This window comes from Toxorhynchites rutilus, chromosome 2 (genome assembly GCF_029784135.1).
Source record: "Toxorhynchites rutilus septentrionalis strain SRP chromosome 2, ASM2978413v1, whole genome shotgun sequence".
NCBI lineage: Eukaryota > Metazoa > Arthropoda > Insecta > Diptera > Culicidae > Toxorhynchites > Toxorhynchites rutilus.
Window position 1 is genome coordinate 84,835,703 of NC_073745.1, and position 21,741 is coordinate 84,857,443.

Here is a 21,741-nt window from a genome sequence, read left to right on the forward strand (position 1 = left end):
GCTTCATTTGTATGCCAGCCCCCCTCCCTCAGAGAGAGGGGAGGAATGTCTATTCACCATAGAAACGTTTCGTGATTCCTAAAACCTTCCCATGTCAAATTTGGCTTCATTAGCTTGATTAGTTTTCAAGTTATGCAGAAATTTGTCTTGCATTTGTATGGCGGCTCTCCCTTAGAGAGGGGGGTGGAGTGTCTAACCACCATAGAAACATTTAATGCACCCTAAAACCTCCACATGCCTAATTTGGTTTCATTTACTTGATTAATTCTCGAGTAATGCAGAAATTTGTGTTCCATTTGTATGGCAGCTCCACCTTAGATAAGGGGGTGGAGTGTCTAACCAACGTAAAAACATTTATTGCACCCTATAAGCTTCACATGCCAAATTTGGCTTCATTAGCTTGATTAGTTTTCGAGTTACGCAGAATTTTGTCTTTCATTTGTATGGCGCACCCAATACCCCCCCCCCGCCCCTTAGAGAGGGGGTTGGAGAGTCTAACTACCATAGAATCATTTATTGCATTTTTCGTTTCATTTGCTTGATTAATTCCCGAGTAATGTAGAAATTTGTGTTTAATTTGTATGGCAATCCCCCCTTAGAGAGGGGTGAGGGGTCTCAAACTATCACGAAAACCTTCCCCGGCCCCAAAAACCCCTACATACCAATTTTTATGTTGATCGATTCAGTCCATATTCACATAATCCATAAGAATCAGACAGACAGACAGAAATCCATTTTTATATATTTAGATTGTCAGCGTAGTTGTGGATGAATATCATTTGTTGAATTTCTAGTAATAATTTTCAATTGACTTATTTAATATCATAATTCCGTCATGGGATAAACGCCTTGGAAGATACAATTTTTATGTGCTTTCAAGTTTTTTTGTGACCTCCATTCTTAGATTCAAAATAAAATGCCTCTGATGTCTGAATAGAAACGTGAAAAGTTCATTCCATGTTTAAAGAAAACAAAACACTTATGTGGAACAAGTAAATAAATTGAAAAAATGCAATCGATTTTTCAAAAATCGATTCAGCAAAGATCGATTTTTTGGCACCGATTTAATCAGTGAATCGATCCCTACGCCGTCTAGAAAATCGGTCCATCATGATCGATCTTTTTCTAAAGATCGCCCAATCCCTATTCACATGTTTCTTTTTCTTGTTTCGTTCCAGGTTATAAAGGTAAGACATTCACAACTCAATGGGAGACTGGACTTCTGTCAAATTGAATATTTTGAACGTTTCCTAATCGTTTTCATTTGATATAGGGCAAACAAAGCAAAGCTATTTGATAATAGTTATATAAGCTGTGAATTGCGGTTTGCGATTCAAAGATGGAGTAGGATCGAAAAATCCGTCCAACGGCTATTTACTGAAATGACTTCCCGTATAACCTAAAACTTCACCAAAATGAAATGCAATGGAATCGGGATGGATGTGAGGAAGCAAAGACGCGGGAAGGCGAGAAGCCGATGGATTGAACGCTGCCTTGCTATATTTCTTCACATACATGCAACATTTTAACAACGTTTACTTACAAACTCGTTACAATAAAAAGCTGCGCCTTATTGGTGCGTGTTTTTCGCGATAAATGCAATTAGCGCTGCACTGGCACTCGAATCATCACAGTAAAAACTGCAAAAACCATCAATATTTTCTGTTTCTATGGGATGACCCAAAAATATTATAACATTTGAAAATATGAGTGTTGAGAAATTTTTTTTACCGAAATCTTCGATTTAGTAGCATGTTAATTTGGTGAGTTTTTTTCCGATCAAAACTACCAAACGATACATTATGTCACAACAACGGCATTAAGAAAGGATAGACTCACGTGCCGACCGTGCAAACCGTGTGCCGATGGCCAACAAGAAATGTTTACATGTCCGTCTGCACTGGTTATGTACACACTTCTCATGGGAAGGAGGGTATATGTATGACCTACTACTAGTGCTCACAAATTATGGATCGTTTTTTTTCTGCTTATGTATTAGAGAACTACAAAAAATGTGAATGAAAACTCCACCTCGACGACGAGAATAGCGAGCCAGCCAGCATGTGCGGGAGTAGTTCTGCTATACGTCCGTTGTCTAGAATGTGTCATGTTTGTGTAGTACATGCATGTAGTTAGAACGCAGGTTATGATGGGTGAAACAAAGCATACGATTATGGGTGGTTCACACGACGGTGGCCCAAAGGTTACCGGAGGTGAGAAATTGTGAATGGAACAAACACTACCCTCAAATTCTAAATGTTCATCATACTTTCGGGTTAGATTATTAGCAATTAGACGTCGTTGGTGCTACAGCAACGACACGTGAGTTCAGCCCCACTCTACAATGCCTGGAAATACTTAGCAAAATAAGTTTCAAGATAAAAACAGTTTGCGACTAACTCTCTGAATGTGTCGCATTGTTCCCCGCTGGCAGCAAAATCGATTAGCATGGAAAATGAGAGAAAACTCTTGCTCTTACGAGCAGCACAACAAACGGCCGCAGGCAGGTTTCCCAGGCGTCTGTAAGTCTAAAGCGTTTTTTTTTTGTTTTTTTTTGGTTTTTTTTCTTTTATGTTGTTATCTTCGGAGAAATTTAATATCCTCCATAATCAGACCGATAAATGATGATTGATACATAAGAAGGAGACACAAAGCGTCGATTTCTGAAACCAGACAATATGTCTCTCTTTCGAAACAGTCATGCCTGTGAAAAAAGAAAAATAACAATCCCAACCTCCAGACTGTGGTCTGTTTATCAACACGAATATTAAATCATTCATGGACTAAAAAGCATCTGAAAAAAATTAACGAGCCTAACAACTCTGAAATACGATATGTTGCCTGCTAAATCTTTGGGATAATGTGAATTAGGTTGGTTTCAGCTTCACAGTGTCCTGTCGAAAAGTGGCAGCCCTATCAAACATTTTCCAACAGAATGATCTGTAAATATGCGAAATAAATATAGTTAATTTGAATGAAACTGAGCATCTTTCACTGGAGTAAAATTTTTTTGGCTCAAGAGTACTTACAAAAAAGTGTACGTATTTTAGATTTACTTTATTCTACTTTGTGAAAAAAATGAGCACAAAGATTCTTGTTTTTGGAAACAAAAAAAAAACACATTACATTTTGAATAAGTCAAAAATCATCCATTTTCCATTCATAATTGGTTTGATACAAACCACCTGCGATGTATGAAAACAGAGAGTAATAGAAAAAATTTGATCAGATTCATGATTGAATTAAATAGGCTTCTTTTGTCATTTGAGTCTTTATCATTCGGTAAAAATTTATTTGATGCTTTGAGTCGTCATTAACTTATTTTTTTTGACTTGCAACATTTTACAAATGCTACTGAATTTACTTGTTTATTATTATTATCATCGTTTGGGAATACTTTGGATTTTTTTCTATTTAGAGATGTTAGAATTATCAACTTTTTAGAAAAAATAATCAACCGTACCCTAAATGTTCAGTTTGGACGAAACCTCAAAAAATTGCTCTTTAATGGTTTCTAGATGTCAACGGTGTATCATTTTTAAAAAGCTTACGCGTTTCTCCAAACATGTCCAAAATTACGGAAGGTTTATTTTGGAGATATGTTGCATTTTTGGCCGAATGTGGCAAACAATTTTAATTTTTTTTACCGAAAACGGAAGATATCTAGATGAAGTTTCTATAAAAAAATATCAAACAGCACCTCTAAAAGTTGTGTTAAAGATACGACTGCTTTGTTGACGTAGTACTGTAAAACCTGTTTTTGTGCGTTTTTTGCGCGAATTTTTTTTGTGCGGTTTTTTTTGTGCGGTATATGAAAAGAAGCATATTTGACGATGTTATCGTCCATATAGTTTTTTTTCGATTGTTTATATGCATTTCAGTGCGTAAAAAACATATTTGCGTCTCAATTATCCACCTCTGAAATCATTTCCCTCCTCCCATCAAATGCTCTAATTTTTTCCAAGTTTTTGCATGACATGATTTCTAACAGCAACACGTTTCAACATGCAACTAAAAGCACAAAACAGCCACGCTCAACCCAAAAGGAAAACTGTTCCATCGCAATGCAGGGAAACAAAAGGAAATTGAACGGTGAACGGCGTGGATTTGAGTTATTTTCTAGGGAGAAATATTTTTTATGCGGTCCCTATCTACGACACAAAAAAAATTTTTTTTCAACATGTGTACCGAACAAGATTTTTTAAAGTTACTGGTAATGTTTTGCACGATTATTTTTATACGATTTTTTTTGTGCGGTCTCTATCCCCCGCACAAAAAAGGTTTGCCTGTACTACGAAATTATTTTAATCAATTCGCTTGTTTATCACTTCTGATTTTATAAAAAAAAGTATCAACTGTTTAGTAAGATTTTGTGATAGTCCGGGTAAGCGTGAATGATTTACGAAGAAACAGATGGAGATAGTAGATTCATAATTTATTATTTTCCTCTTTATCGAATGTCGTCGAATGTCGATATTTGTATATCTTAATTATCAATACATATACCTATTTATCAATACATAACCTATACCTAATTATCAATACATAACATGCCACTTTAAAGTCTGTAGTTTTTAAAAAAGTAAATTATAAAAATCTTTACCAGAGATGCCAACCTTCCTGTTTTTTTCAGGATTTCCCAGCCTTTTTTGACGCTCGCTGATATCTCGCTGATATAACACTCAATTTAGCCTGATTTTACTGAAATGATCCTGATTTTTGCAACTTAATATTTTCGGATGTTTAAAACATGTAGTCTCGACTCTTACTTAACATTTTCTAATTTTTCCACAAAAACTCATCATTATAATATAGAATCGTTATCAGATACAGTTTCTTGTTTAATACCTTCTATAATTTTTGAAAAAAACGAGTTGAATACATATTCGATACCGTAAAGTTAAATATCAATAATATTTTTTAGTTAAAAAAAGCGTCTATTTCAATGACAGAACACGAAGTTCGATTCCGTCAATGCGAATTGAATGAATGATCATTGAGAATATTATTACGAGGTCATTTTTTTCTCATTCCGGAATCTTACTTCAAGAATGATAGCTTTACAGACATTTGGCAGATTTTATATGTATAACATAAAAGTATATATGATTCAAAACCATATGAGAATATGTTAATGTATTCCAGGACGAACTTCCAGAATAAGATACTTCCAGATTGTGAAAAGCGTTGTATATCAGGGCAATGTCAAGCTATCAAATTTCGTCGATTTGACAACTCGGAAAATTTCTTTGGAGTCTGCATCGCGTCACCGCCAAACTAACCGGAAAGTGCACTTTCATATTATCACAGGTTCAGGTCCCTGCAAATTTTTCTCAAGGGAAAATAACTCCAACTCTATGGACAGTTCAAAAATACCTTGAACAGTTTTTTACGAGAAAACAAACATGTTCTGGGATGCTAGAATTTTAAACCTGTTTGAAAATTTTGGAGCAAACTGTGTATATAAAACTGAATAAATTTATGTCTTCCTATAAAAATGATGCTTTTGTTATCCCATAACTCGACGCCAACCCAATACGAACTACGCTGATTTCTACCTGAATTCTATTTAGAATTTTCTTGATTTTTGAATATTATAGTTGACAACCTTGATCAGAACCAACCAGCGGTCTTTTTCGCAGATGACACACAATGCTTACAGGCAAATATCTATTCGTTTTACCCTCACCGCTATTTCAGATACAGTAGAACCCCGACTATCCGCGAATGTCCGTGCTTGTCCACGGTGAGGGGGGTAGGGGTTATGAATAATGTCCACGTGGACACGCCTCATAAGTATAGTATGAATGAAGTCTGAAATTTGTTCAGAATTTTCAAGATTTTTTAAAACTGTCCACCCTTAGTACTTCGAATTTTTTAATAGAAAAATTGAGCTGTCTGAGAGTGTTGCCCGGTCGAACATCCATCTTTTTCTCATATTGTTGAATTTATTCACTGTAATCTATACTTTTAGAGTAACTCACATAAAAATTACTTATATTTCTGGGATCAAATGAGTTAAATACGCAAAAGTACGCATTATGCATTTCTCTTAATTTCTGATATTTCTGCGTACTTTCCTTGCGATACCCGCAATCCAATGTTGCACAGCTGTATTATCAATCTATTTCGATATTTTGTCCCAAAGTTTTATCATCTGTACATTGTTCTTAGCTATTTTCCAATCTTCTGCATCCTCTGCTTCAAGATTACCTAATATTTTTCTATTGGGCTGAATTGAGGACAATTGGGTGGATCTAGGTTCTTGTCCTAGATCCAAAAAGTCCATCAAACAAACAAGACTGTCACAAAAAACATGACTTTCGGGACAAATACCTTGCCAAATCACGAACATACGAGCAAATTAATCCATGAATGTGAATTCAAATCTGCCAGGGACAGGGCTCTGCATAGTCATAGTCAACTGAGGATAGTCAGCGGACTATCTGACTGACTATATCCATAGTCAGTTAGTAATGACTTTTGGCTTCTTTACGCAGTTTCTCCGCCAAAACGACTGAACAGTCAATCGGGCGTTTAGTCGTTATCTCCCTCTACCGACTCGACTGTATCATTTCATTCCTCCCAGTCAAATTGTCCTCATTGCATTTTGAAGTGACTTCTCCCAAATCGAATTCGTTCCTCTCTTTCTCTCTCCCATGTACATGTGCATGCATCGAAGTTTGAGTTCAACGTGGTTTGACATACGCTACAGGTGAGCTAGATTCTTTTGTATCGTACACGAAAATTACTTACATGTATAAAATAACGTGCAGTGTGTGTGCGATATTTTGCACGCCTAATACTAACGCGAGAACCTTTATAGCATACTTGATAAATGTCTAAGTTCGTTGGTTTGAGTTCACGATGGGTGGACAATAAACCGATGGGGTAACTTCTTTTTTGCATCAGAAATCATGTTTTCGTTCCTCTTTATATGAACGTAAAAATAATATTGCGTACGCGGGTATGAATTAGTGTCAGGGGGAAATGAAAGTGTGATTGAAGTCAGTTGAATGAAGAGGCAGATTTGTTTTCATTAGTCGAGTCAGTTAAAATAACCACTGACTGGACTAGTTCACCAGTCATTCTCGCTAGTCAACGCTAGTCAATTCATCTTCTAGTCAAGTCACTTTTTGTTGGCGGCGACTGCCGAAGCAGTTCTAGTCGAAGCGAAGCTGCTGAGAGCGAAGCGAAGCACCTTCGAATATTTCGGGCCCTGGCTAGGGACACCACCTAGGTAAGATTTTTTAGCCAGGAAACTGTCCGAAATTCATCTTTAAGTTTTCAAGTCAAGTAAGTTGTTAATTAGCAAGCATTCTTCGTTGTACTTCATGAACGTTTGGTCATATCTGAAAAGTGACGGTCTGCCAAGACGAGTCAAAAAAGCATATAATCTAACGCCAGAAAAAGACAACATCTTCTGAAAGGACTCCTAGTAAAAAAGAATCCTGGTTTATTGTTGCAGGAGTTACGAAAGGTTCATTTTTCAGTATACAGCTTTTTCTGGAATTTACCATTTTTATGTTGTGTGTTCCTGAGCACTTTGCAGATCTAACAAGTGTGGCAATTAACCACAGACTTCGCTATATTATGGCAGCTAACGGCTGCTTCTTCCGGTAGGTTTCTCTCTTCAAGAGACCGAACCCAATTTCTCACATATGTAAGAAGAATGGATTAATAAAAGTAGATAGAACAGTAAGCCTTGAGACTGACCACACGTTTATTGAGTCGATGTCCGAAAATCGAGTTTCATTCCCTTCAAATATTCCTGGTTCCTCATACAAGGTATTACATTTTTTGTCCAGTAGTCTTTCCGAATCATCCATAACTACGCAACCGTATTTCATCAACAAATTGTTGGGGAGCATCATTGAGCATTCATTTGCTTCTTGATTTTACGTCGCATTACGGTTCGATACAACTTGTGTCTCGACATTTCTCAAACCACCATTTATTTTTTTGAATTTAGAAGCTCGTGCCATTTTCTCCGTGTTTGTCGGTGGCAAATCCGGGGTTCGTCTAAAAAGAGCAATCACTTTCGAGTGAATTTTGGGATCAGTTACCTTTGCTTCGATCTCTTGGTTCCCTGTCGATGGTTCCTTCTTCAAATTGTAATAGGACTTGAAATACCGTGAAGTTTTGGACAGTTGAACAGTTCAACCGACTCATGAGATTCCGGATTTTCATTGCGTACGTGCAGGATAGATTGGCGATGCGCTAGTTCCCGGACGGCATGATATGTGCAAATGGAATTCACCTTGGCACTTAAAATAATAAATTTATATTCTCATACTGCTTTACGATTCATTCTTTCCCAGCAAACTGCTATCTTTTATAATATAATGGTTTTTAATTCTCCAAAAACTCAAATATCGTATTGTAATCGGACAGCGGGCTTCCAAGCTATGATTCTCTAAGAATCAGTTGCTATTAGAATTTGTCATAAGGTATATATTTATAATGATAGCATGTGCCAAATCTTAAAATAATTTGTTCAAACCTATAAGTGATGTTTCATGCGAAAATCAACAACGGAAAAATCAAGATTACATAAATGGAGTTTGGAAGAAACCGAAAAGCGATACGAATTGACTCTTGGGTAGTGTTGGTGAAAAACTTAAAGAACAGAAAAAACACGACTTCTAATAAAGCTTTATCTTTTACAAAGTCGATCGTTTGAATTGATATTACAATCAGGATAAAACAAGATTAACGTTACAGTTCCGGTTATTCCGATGGCTCTGAACATTGACAGGATAGACGGTGGCTAGGTTTTCGGATGAAGCAGTCCTCGACGTTGATAACTTAGGAATCGGGATGATCTGGCACTTTGGTCTTGAGGAAGACCATTTGGATGTGTCTATTTCGGAGAATTAAAAACAAAAATCATAACTCAAAAGTCACCCTGATAAGGGCCATTTTGTTTGGTTGTTGGATACTGTTTGTTCACTCCACCAGTGTTAACAACCGAATGATGATGACAAAAGAATGGTGATTAGTAGTTGGATTATGCGTATCTCGATAAAATATGCCGAAGTGAAATGAGATATGATAAAAGCCGCCCCCTGTGGCCTTGGACGAGATGGCTCTTGTGTCCTGTATGGATGAAATGGTGCGTCAGGAAAAAAAATTGCAAATGTAATATAACAGCCATTCCATGCCAAACCGATATAGTGGTTCTCAGATTTTCGTGAAAAGTGGTACTTTTTTTCTTTATCGCAAAACATTATACCCGTATTTTGTATTTTTTCAGTAGGATGACCATTTCCATTTTAGGTTTGTCCAAAAAATCAACTTTTTCCACTTTTTTCCAAAAATGCCTTTTTTCAAAAATTTATGACTTTTGAACTACTAAACCGATTCAGATGATCGACATATCAAATTAAAGCAAACCACCTGGTATTTTTTGAAAAAATAATACACCGGCAGAACATTCGAATTCTGTTCTCGTTATTATTGATTGTATTCGTTTTTTATTGTTTTCATAGTCTCGGGACCAAGGCCGCTAATTTTTTTTTAATATTTTTTTCTGAAAAGCTGAGGATTTTTCACATAACATTTGTCGAAACCAGAGAGGCGTTTTTTCGTTTTTGAGTTACGAGCCGTTGCTTATGTCGTCAATTTCGACTAATCAGAACTGGGTATTTCCGTTAGGATAGGGGTTGAGAATTTTTCAATTGTTCGATAGTTTCATGAAATATATTATTTTACTTTATTAAAAAAAAAATGGAGTATCGAAATCGATTGATGCAAAAATCTCATCAATCCATTATGAAGAGATTAAGCAATAAGCATTTGAAATTGTACATTTTGCACGATGCGATACATGATATCTCAAATTTCCATTTTTTTAAAATTATTTTTTAAATAGTGACTTAGTGGCCATTTTTTTATTTGAATGGCCGCCATTTTGACAATTTTTAGAATTTTCGAAAACCGCTACGTAACAATTTAGATAATTTATTTTTACATTTTCACATTCAAATTTCAGCCAGATCCACTAGACACTGAGAAAATCGTACCACCAGTTAGGGTTGCCAACTATAATTTTAAAAAATCAGGGGGAGTGAAAATAAAAATCAGGATAAATCATGATCGCTCATATTGGGTTGTCTGAAAAGTTTATGTCGATTTTTGGGAAAACATTTTCAATCAAAGTATTATGATTTAATTTTATATCCATCGTTCTGTTTCACAATCTTTCACACAGCTTAAATATTCTATCCTCCCATAACATTCGTATTCTATCCTCCCTATGATTCGTTTTTGCTTCCTCATAGAAAACTACTGCGAACCTGCCATTTGAGAAACAGGTTCCTTGGTAGTAGCTCATAACACAGAATCTATTTCAATTCTCACCAGAAACAGAGTATATCTTCCTTCGAGCGAAGATCGGATATGTAAAATAATTAATTGGTATAAATCCTCGCATAAGTGGAAATGCATAAATGAAAAAATATAAACTTTTTAATAGTTTATATTTTTCCCGAAAAACCTACAGCATCACTACATTCATATTACAGTCTATAATACAGACTACAATCAATTGCGGAGAAATCAATATTCAAATTCCAACTACATACACATTATCCTCAATAAAACAATGTTGTTCCTCAAACTTAATCTCGTTGTAATTTCATAAATTCCTCAGACAATCTGGTTTCATGAAATTTTCTAGCACAGTTTTGGAAAGCCACGGAACAATTGAGGATAGAGATAACAAAAGTTAAGTGCAGCTTTGCGTCTAGAGAATTTAACTTAATGTAATATATATACAAGTGCGAACCGGAGAACTATCATGACAGAAAACTTTGGCATGAAAACCAGTATATTGATTACAAATAATGTGAAGAGTACAAAAATCAGGATCATATCAGAAAAATCAGGAATTGAGTGTTCGTCAGGATATCAGGGAGCGTGCTGAAAAGTCTGGGAAATCCTGAAAAATCAGGAAGGTTGGCATCTCTGCCACCAGTTCTGAAGAGAGCATCCACGCGCCCAGCTGTCGCATAAAAAATAAAAAATTAAAAACACATATTCGCTAATACTACCACCACCTTTCATTCCAACATTCGAAAAAAAAATCACGAAAATTCGTTTTTTCCTACCTTCCAGAGTAGGATATCAAATCGTTTTAAAGGGCCTGGCCGGGTAAGGGAGTAAAAAGTGCCCCCAAACCAAATCACCAGCCGTATGGCAAATATTTTATAGGATATTAAATAAAACATTTTGGCGGTTTTTTGAACTCCTATGTGGTTTAACATAAGATCTATAGTCAAAAACTTTTTCGTTTATTTCACGCCATCCTCAAAAGCTTCAAGGTAAAATTTTGAAAAAAATGCTGAATGTGCATATTACTACGGTGTATTAAGAAAAATTATCGAAAAAAAAAATTATCAAAAATTGAAGTACTAAAAAAATATTGAACTTGGAAAAACATTTTTTTTATTTAGAGGGATTTCGAAATTTTGAAAAAAATATAACTTTGAGACCCTTTTCTTCTATAATTTTTATTTAAATGCGTTCGTATGTGTCTTCTTTCTACATGTGGCGTAATTTTTTCCTGAATTTTTAAGGCATTGCGAGACACAAAAATAATTTTCTTCATCGTCTGCATTAATATTTTTAATTTCTTGAAATCTATTATTTTATTGTATTCGTGGTTTTCAATTGTAAAATAGAAAAATAATAATAATTTGGATTTTTTAAAGTGTTCTTTTCATTAATCCGAATGATCTTTCCACAAGGACTTTATTTTTTCTCACAGAGCTCTATCGTATTGTTGACTCCTATGAACATGATGAACCAACTAAATCCAATGTAAAGATAATCTCATATATTTTAAGATACGAGGAAAAAAAAAAATTGTACAGCGCAATGCTTTAAATATACCGACAAAATTTAGACACATAGAAAACCAAAATTCAAATAAATATTAGGGCAGAAGTGGGTCTCAAAGTAATATTTTTTTCCAAAATTTTGAAATGCCTAAAAATATATATTTTTTTTGTACCGCAAAAAACAGTCTAAAAATTCAGAAAAAAAATCACATATACAGGTCGGACTCGATTGTATACATACTCGATTATATACAATTTTTATACACAGTTTGGATTTTTTTTATATTTCAAATATGACTTATTTTAAGAAGAAATTCAACCTTTCAACGTTAAGGTGTAATTTTAGTGGTTATTACATGTACAGTGGGGTAAAAATCGTGATTTTTGAAGATTTTGCTTGAATTTTCACTAAGAATTTTTTATATCGATATTGTAGCCAAATTAAGAAAGATAGAAGTTGGGAATCAAAGGCCAAATTGTAGGGCGATTAGAGGGCTTCAATTTAATTGATAGAAACAATCTAGTTTAACACGTTCGTTGCCCAATGCGCTGTTTTTGAGTTTCTCGCGAGGATGATTGCGGAATTGCGGATGATTTATCAAATGAAGACCAAACATAGTTTGTAGACAACTTTTACATGATCTAGTGAAATTTATTTCTATTTGAAGACGAATTAACAACAATAACACATGCCAAAGTCATATTATACGGGATTCGCAAAAAACTCCGGTGCAAATCTCCTGTACTATAAATTGATAAAAAGTATAGTAGAGGGGGCCTGCGTAGCCACTTGGTTACGCGTTCGCCTACTAAGCGATCGATCGTGAGTTCAAACTCAGGACCCTCAATTGACCATCTTTGTGTTGTTATAGAATACTACGTCCACGCAACCATCATCAGCGATGGAGATCGATCCACGGTGGAACAAAGATCGATTCATCCATACAACTGCTCTGCTCTGTAAGAAACATCGATCTGCTGTTCTATAAATAACCCAACAATGATCAATATCAACTGTCTCCGCAGTCCGGTCTGCTGAACAATGGAAGAACAGATAGAATACCCTTACGCCTAAATGGCTACTACAGTGTAATTTACCATAATGTAATGGAACAGAAAGCCTAACGCTTAAAATGATTATGATTATTTTTCTACATATCCTATAGTTACATTTAGGTGCCTATGCTGTCTAACTCCTTTTGAAAATCCTATTAAATATGAACGAGGAAAGTGTCACCCATATCTGGGTGACGGGACGACGAAAGGATTAATATACATTTTTAAGATGAAAATAATAGTAACACATTAAAAATTATTAACTTTTAAGTTTTTCACATCCAAAATATTATTTAAATCCACTAATTTAGATGTTCCACTACTACATCCTGTACTAAATTTTCTCATCTTTCAAATGAAAGCAACAGAATCGTATTCCGTAGCGTACTTTGTGATGTAGAGCCAGTTTGAGACAACAAAGTCCGAAACAAAAAAAAAGTTCAATAACCCTATCGCGTGATATCTCGGCTTATGTCCAATCACTACAACCTAAACGCGCATCTCTATCGCATTGGGCTCGCAGCAAACAATCTTTGTGATTGTGGCGATGGCTACCACGACATCGAGCATGTTGTCTGGTCGTGTATCCGGTTCCATGCTGCTCGCTCTCAGCTCACTAGAGCACTGAGAGCACAAGGCAGACAATCGGATATCCCCGTCCGGGATATCTTAGGTAGCCGGGATCCTGATCTTCTGCTTCATCTATACCTGTTCCTCAGAAACGCCAATGTCAACGTTTAATGATGTTTCCTTCGTTGTGTCCCCGTTTCATATCCCTCCTATCCGATCGATAAACTTTTACTTAGTCGCGGCAATACATACACACACTCTTTACAGATGCACGGGTCGAAGGTTGTGCAGTCCACTGATTATTCAACAAGAGTCAAAGGTTGTACAGCTCATGACAACTCTACACGAGCTGATGATTGCGCCGGCTAGTGACCATTCTATCCTGGATTCCTCGAGTCGAGGAAGACGCACCACGCTAGATATGGGGTGCAGACTAGGGGGGCGTTGCTGATTAATGGTCAGCTGCATCCCAATAGGAAGTATCCCGTGTCGGGCACACGTACAGAGCATCGAAGACTGCGACATACCAATTATGAGAACACTTGTAATACTAACCTCGAGTCAACCGCGAGTAATCGGTTACATATTACTAACATAGTCTAAGCAAACATTGTCAAAATATTGAACTCCCGGCCCCGTTAGGCTGACGCCATATGAGCCTTAATAAAATATATATTTTGGAAAAAAAAAACCCTATCATTGTTGAAATTCGAACATATGCGTAAAAGGATTTTTTTATCAAATTTCGTCTATCACTTCCTGAGAGAATTTGGATAAGTATTTTTTTCATGTGGGAAAGGTGTTTTGGGACTTTAAGGGGATGAACCAAAAATCAAATTCTATATTCAAAAAACGAAAAATACATGAAAAAAACGAAAGAATTAATTTTTTTTGACTCTATTATATACAGAATTCGAAGAAATTTTAATACAAACTAGAGTAGTACTGACTCTCAAAATAAAGAAAAATTTAATTAAAATTAAAATTAAAATAAAAATTAATTTTATTTTTTTTAGTATTTGATTTTTTGATGAATTCATCAATTTCGGGGCGGATAGGAATTCTCCAGGACTGCTAGTAGTAGTAATATAAAATCAAAATATGATTTTTGAGGGTGCGTTTCATGGGGAAACAAGATTTTAACATCAAAGAATAAAAAGCACGCCACGGATATGGGGAAAATCTACGCGTCAATCTGACGCGTCATCACGTTTTTTCTGGTCCGTAGACAGCTTTTCGTGAACCCTAGGAGCCGATTTCGTTGATGCACCATCTCATCTATAAATTCTCGGAAGGTGGAAAACATACTCTCGTGTACTCGGAAGTCGAAACGAGGAGAGTCTACAATTTCCAAAAAAATATTTGTTTCCTCATCCTGCTGAATAGCACAAGAGCTTGCGACGAGTTTGTGTTGGCGTTAATTCGGAGGACTCCCAAAGGTCAGACAGACTGGAGAATGCCATCTGCCGCTGCTGCTGCTGCTGCTACATAATGGGAGGATATGAACCCTTACTGTTACTTACAGATTTCCACATTGCTTGCGAACTCCCATCTATCGAAGATGGTTCGAGCTAAATTTCTATTTTATTAGGAAAAGAAATTTCGAGTGTGCTGATAGGATCGGTTCAGAAGCTCAGCTCGCGTGGCACACACATTGCCTCCATCAATTTCAATTTGTTCTCATATTCGTTCGGACTGTTCGTGTGAATTTGTCATGTGTTCTTCTCCCATAATCCTATCACAGCCCAAAGACGACCCTTTCTTCGGAAGGATGAAAGAAACAGAACATGACGAGGGGCGAGCAGCGCTTCGAATTGTGGTGGTGGCGTCAGTCTTGCTATCTATATCAGTTACATATTTCTTAGTCGATTGAAACGGGGGTGGTGGTGGTGGGAGTTTTAGGAGTAGATCGCTATTACGAAACGGGGTGGACTGTGGGGAACGAAACAAGAAGGAAGAATATAAAGCGACAATACGAGGTTTCTCGAGTAGACGTAATGACGGCGACGGGCATGAATGATGAAAGCTCACATCGGACGAGAACTTTTCTCGACTGGTGGCGCTGCACACACATTGTAGGGTGGTTTTCATTGTAGTTTCAGTGCGCATGCGATAGATTTTCTCTCGGGCGCGAGGATATGCTGCCGCTGCTGCTTGGCTGATACTATCAAGGAAGAAAGACTCTGTCTATCTGCAAATATTCCAGTGGTGCAGTCGACGGATAGCTGTTTGCTTGGGAGTATTTGGCAGTCGTTTAAACCGGGTATGTATTGGTACACGTAATTATTGGAATCGAATTGTAATTATGGCAACACATAAATTATCGGAAACTAGCTTCTAGCCGTTCTCGCAGCAATCCCACGGATAGCCTGCTCCAAGAAAAGCTTTTGTGCGTTGCACTTTCCACTGGTGGCGCACCAGTGAGACGACAATATCTTTGTGTGGGTGTGTTTCCTGTGAATTTTGTGTCTCACCTTGCGGCCCCCACCTTCCGGGGAAAGTGCGCTGGCTGCTATTGACCGTGATTGTTCCTTAGCATTATTTCTATCGTTCGTTACGTGTTGCTGAACTGTCCGTGTGGAGGATCGGGATCGTAAACTTTCTCGCAAAAGCCACATTGTCATCAGCAGCAGTATCGAGTGAGAGTAGGAGAGAATCCAATTTTCTTCTTCACGAATCGTTCTGTCTTCGGTTCGGGGTATTTTAAACATGTTTCGCCACAGTCACATTTCTGAACGGAGAGGGTACAGAAGCCAGTTGGAAAATTTCGGTCGAAAAGCATTCTGTTGAGAGGTTCGCTTGTGAGGTGTATTATACTCGAGGAAACGCGTTGTGTGTGTGTAGTAGAAGCACGGAAAAGAAGTGTTCTTGATATCGCCGAAAAAAGGCATTCACGTGATTCATTCGTTCGCGCATTATCGGTACAACCAGGCAGTGTGAGTGCGCTAAATCTGATTTATTTTTCATCCAACAAGTGCAGTGCAAAACTGGTAAAATTGCTGGCCCCCTTAGATTCAAGTTGGACCCCACCCCACGTGTGCAGCGATGGGAAAGGTGTCTGAAAACTGAAAATTGATTTTCGTGAGCATCGACCGGACTGACAACGGAGCGTGTCGTTAAAAATTATAGTCTGTTCATCTTTCTGACGCCATAGAATGCAAACAGCGCGATGTCCGTTTGGATATTTTGTATTGATTTCAAATCATCATGCGTCTCCATTAAATCAAATTTGTTCCATCGCGAAATACCCCGCGGACACATGAAAACAATTTAATGGACGTTATTGAACAAGGATTTGGTAGATTTTGATGATTAGTGATGGATCTGTGTTTTGTCTGCTCCAATTTGCGTTGTAAATTTATTGTCCACAATTTCTGGCTAAGAGCCGTTTTATAGAGTGTTATTAGATGATGAAGGATAAATAACGTGCGATATGAAATGTAAGAGATTAGGATGACGGATGGTATGCCATTAGAAGAAACAATAAAACGAATAACAGTTTTTTTTGCTACCAGTACAAGTTGATCGTGTTGTGTTCACGGAAATATCAGAAAGGAAAATATGGAACCGATTTCCGGAATCTGTCTCCCACGAGAGAACCGTTTTTGTCTCATTGTAACGGAATTTGTTAAGTACATTAAGTTTTCATTTTTTTAACGTGTAGGTATAATTTATTTTTCATTTTGGTTGAATATTTTTTTCCATTTTTCTGGTAGCAGCATGATGACAATGGAATACAAGCTCTCTGACCTCCCCTTGCAAAAAACTGATCCAAGTACAGGATACGTAGGAGGGTTTTTTTTATAGAGGCATAATACTTCAAATTAAAATAAAACACAGATAAATGGTTTTATTTGCCATAAATTTGCCTTCATTTGAAAGATATTTCTTTTCCATGTGTCAATCGTCTGTGGTTTATCGGTGTTGACCAGTGACTTCCCCCACAAAAATAATCCAACGGCGTTAAATCGCATGATGCTATCCTGTCTGAAGTTCGGGTTTCATCCTCTTTATTGTTTGTTTACGGTGACTTTAAATCTTTTGCTCAATCCGACAGTCAAATTGAACTTTATAAAAGAAGTCGGTTACTTTCAGAACCGTCATCATATTGGTTTCTTGAGATTCGTGTCGGCTGAGAATTTGCCTTGGTATTTGACCAATATTCTGTTGAGCTCGATCATTGGTATTGATATGCTGGGAATCCAGCAGAAAATGGTTTACGGATATAGGGGCCGTATGACAGGTACGTAATGGTTGTTCTGTTTTATAAATTAAGTAGGATTAGGTGAAGAAAGTGTGACCAACCCTGAGACGGGTGAGAATCAGTCTATAACGATTCTTGTTTCGGTCAAATAGAAGAAATGTTGTAGTATGCATTCAGCTTGTTTGAGTTCTGTTTTTGAAGTTTCAACAAAATCACGTATCAGGCCCACAAGAAATACTAAAAAAGTTACTTATAAAATGCTGTTCGTTTCTAACATATTATCTTATTATATTGAAAGTGGCTGAAGTTCGTAGTCCTGCGAAAACAATGCGGTCGTGTCTTATACATAAACCCATTTAATTTTTTTTTAACGTAAAACGTGTTACATCCGTCAATGTCCTATCAGTATATGGAATTCAATTTTATTCATCATCATTTGGAAAAAAAACGATTGGGTAATGTCGGGGACATAACCGGAGAGACGTAGGACTACATAGTTTGTTACATTGCTTTTTATTCATATTTAAGTGCAAATGTAATGTAAGCAAACTAAATGCTTGCACTGAGCTGCGCAAACCATTCATAAAGCAGTGAGACAATAAAATGTGCTAACTAATTTTCAGTGGGAAACATCGAAATTTCGGAAAATAGCCGTTAAACTGCTGCGCGGTGAATTGTGCTCGCCGTAGGTTCGTCATAAGATATATACTGATCACCGAATTTGCTAGTTTTATACCGCAAAACTGGGGGAACAAGTACCGGTCAAACCATCGAATTTTCTTTTAGATAAGGTTTTTTTGTTTCAAAAAGTAAGAACTTGAAATCACGGAAAGGTATGCATTTATATTGACGCAAGGAGCAATGTTACATGTGGGTCACCGATATACATATCGGCAGAAAAATTTACTCTTTAGTAGAATTATTTCACGCAATGATTTACTCTCGGACGAATATTAGCCAACTGCATATCGCGTGTCATTGATTGTACATTAGGGTGCCAATGAATGTATGGGAAAAAATCGACCTTAAAATTTCAAAAAGTTACCCTGTACAAAATGTTCACCACCTCGAAAAAACACCCTATGCCGAATTTCAGCTCAATCGGACTTCGGGAGAGTGGCGCAAAGCAGTCAAAGTTTGAGTTTTTCGAAAATCGAAAAATCACCCAAGGGGGAGTAAAGGAAATCGGGATTTTCTAAAAAAAAATTTTTGATGCAAATGTCTTAAAATTGCATGAAAAAATTTTTTTTTGTCAAAAATCGGCAATCTGGGATTTTTTTTTCGGAGTACAAAACGAAAAGTATGGTTTTGGGTGCCAATAAAAATAGTTATCTCGATTTTTCATTCGGAACTTGCTATGAAATGTTGATTTGCACGAGAATATACCCTATGCAAAATATTAGCTCATTCTGACTTCATTTACTGGAGTCGCAAACGTTAAAATTTGAGTTTTTTTGAAAAGCGAAAAATCACCGAAAATCAAGGTTTAAAAAGTCCCAGATTGCCGAATGACACTAGATCTCGAAGATTCATGCAACTTTAAAACATTTGGCATCAAAATTTTTTTTCGAAAACCCTGATTTCCTTTACTTCCCCTTGGGTGATTTTTCGATTTTCAAAAAAATTCAAACTTTGACCGCTTTGCGCCAGTCTCGTTTAAGTCTGATTGAGCTGAAATTCGGCATAGGGTGTTTTTTCGAGGTGGTGGACATTTTTTATGTGGTAACTTTTTGAAATTCGATATGGCCATTTTTATTGGCACCCTATTGCACATACAGCATAAATTGATTTGCAATTTTATTTTTTGCAATGTATTTACAATGCCGATTTCTTCGATTTTTTTGGTGTCGAAGTCCCTGTTAGGGAAACACATTCCGGTATGCATATATGCATGTGAAAAAAAAACATACAGTATTTAGTACCAACTGAAGTCTTGAGGAAGGCCCGCTTACAGCATTCAGCCGGTTGTGAGGGCAAAAGCAGCAAAATCAACCACCCAACTCTTACGAAACGCAAAGCACCTCCTCGGGGGAACAACGAATGCGAAGTTATCGTTTCGCAGCGCTTTTGCTTTAGCCATTCCATATCAAACCGATATAGTGGTTCTCATATTCTTGGGAAAATTGTGGTTTTGTTCCTTATCGCAATCCGGTTTTTTTTAAATTTTTTTTAAATTTTCATTTTTGGGTGGGCCGAAAAATGAATGTTTTCCCCTTTTTCCAGAAATGACAGACACCATCCGCTTCAGAAACGGGTCGATTTTGTTGCGATTCAGCAGCGATTCACATGCGTCGATACGGTCAAAGATGTTTTGTTGCGTCAACGTGTGTGGCACCCATACATCGAGCTTCTTTGTGAATCCAAGCTTCTTCAAATGGTTAATAACGGTTTGATGACTTATCCCCAGCTCTTGGCCGATGCTACGGCTGCTACTATGCCGGTCTTTCTCGGCTAATTCAGCGATTTTGTCGCAATTTTCGACGACAGGCCTTCCGGAACGTGGCGCATCTTCGACGACCTCTACACCAGAACGAAAACGTTGAAACCATCGTTGTGCGGTGGAAATGGAAACTGTATTGGATCCATAAACTGCACAAATTTTATTGGCAGCTTGAGATGCATTTTTGCCTTTGTCATAGTAGTACTGTAAAATATGTCGGATTTTCTCTTTATTTTGCTCCATATTTGCGACACTATAACTCACGAACGACTTAACCAAACAAAACACTGTCAAGGACTATATTATAGCGCACTATAAAATACCTTTCCAACAAGCGATACAATGAATACAACTAGAACTACGCGCTTACAACGACACCTCGCGGAAATACCGCAGGACTTTTTTGACAGCCTAATGTAAGATGCACCCTCGGATACATGTAAAACGCGCTCTAATTTTCAGTCCTAATTTCAATTTACTATTCGAATATGAATATGATAATGGAACAAGTTACCATAAAATAAACGTCTTTAACCCATTTTAGGCCAAGTGTTACGTCGTTGGGGTGGGGTTTACTGTTCGGAGGTCTTCGTAGAAGAAATCACCAAGGTTCCCGATGAAATCAGCTCAAAGCTGTAAATTTATTGGTTTGAATTAATTCCACATTCCGAACTATTTTAGGGTAACAAATTTTAGTTACTTACAATTGGTCTCCTAGGTATTTTCATACAAATAAATTTAATATAATAGGGTAATTCAATTTCTGGTCTGTAAGTAGGTTTCTCAATTATAACAATTAGTTATTTAATAATGAAATTCTAATTTACTTCGAATCCTGTTTCTATTCACCATCAAATCAAAACAATGATAAGCTGCTATTGCTCATTTTGACTCATCATTTACAACAACTGCGTCGGGGGGTACGATGATGGATTCATCGCACTAATCCGTCGTAATACCAAGCGTTCGAAAAATCGAACAGCAACTTTGATAATTTTTCATGTCTTTGCAAAGCTACCATATGGTAATGTTTTTGCATCAAAAGATAGCTTAATATATTAGCTACCACTTACTATCAAGTTCACTCAGTTTTGTATAACTTTATTGGGCAATAAATTCGATTTAGAGCAAGAATGTTTGGAACGTGTTTTTAATAAAAAACCCAATAAAATACAAAATTATGTGAACTTTTCTAATTACTTTTATAAAAGAACATACATTGCATTATGGAGCAAAAATCGTTCGATTGAGCCTCATACAGGAAAATAACAACCATGTGAAAAACAGGTTGTTGGTAGTAGCTCATAATACAGAATCCATTGGAAATCCCACCAGAAACAGAGTATATCTTTCTTCGGGCGAAAACCGGATATGTAAAAGAATTAATTAGGTATAAATCCCCGCATAAGCGGAAATGCTAGTGTTTCGCCTGACCTTTGATAGTCTATATTTTTTTCCAAAAAAGCAAACTTATTTAAAAATGTTGATTCCCACGAAAAACTACCCTATGCGAAATATCAGCTGAATCGGACTTCATTTACTAGTGTCGCACAGCGGTCAATGTTTGAGTTTTTTGAAAACCGAAAAATCACCCAAGGGGTGATTTTTCAGGGTGATTTTTTGATGTC

The 21,741-nt window shown here is 36.8% G+C and overlaps 1 protein-coding gene across 7 annotated transcripts in view; it reads left to right on the plus strand.

Moving 5' to 3' along the window:
* LOC129770164 (endophilin-A) overlaps positions 1 to 21,741 on the plus strand; it is a 160,354-nt gene that overhangs the window by 50,197 nt on the left and 88,416 nt on the right. Inside the window, exon 1 of one of the 7 annotated variants that reach the window (XM_055772822.1) lies at positions 15,616 to 15,732. The exons of 4 other annotated variants lie outside the window; for them this stretch is intronic. The gene's annotated coding sequence lies outside the window, so the exon portion shown is untranslated. Of the gene's footprint in view, positions 1 to 15,615; positions 15,733 to 16,179; positions 16,406 to 16,435; positions 16,460 to 21,741 lie in introns of those variants that run through there. 2 more of the 7 variants (XM_055772821.1, XM_055772823.1) reach the window with 2 other exon arrangements.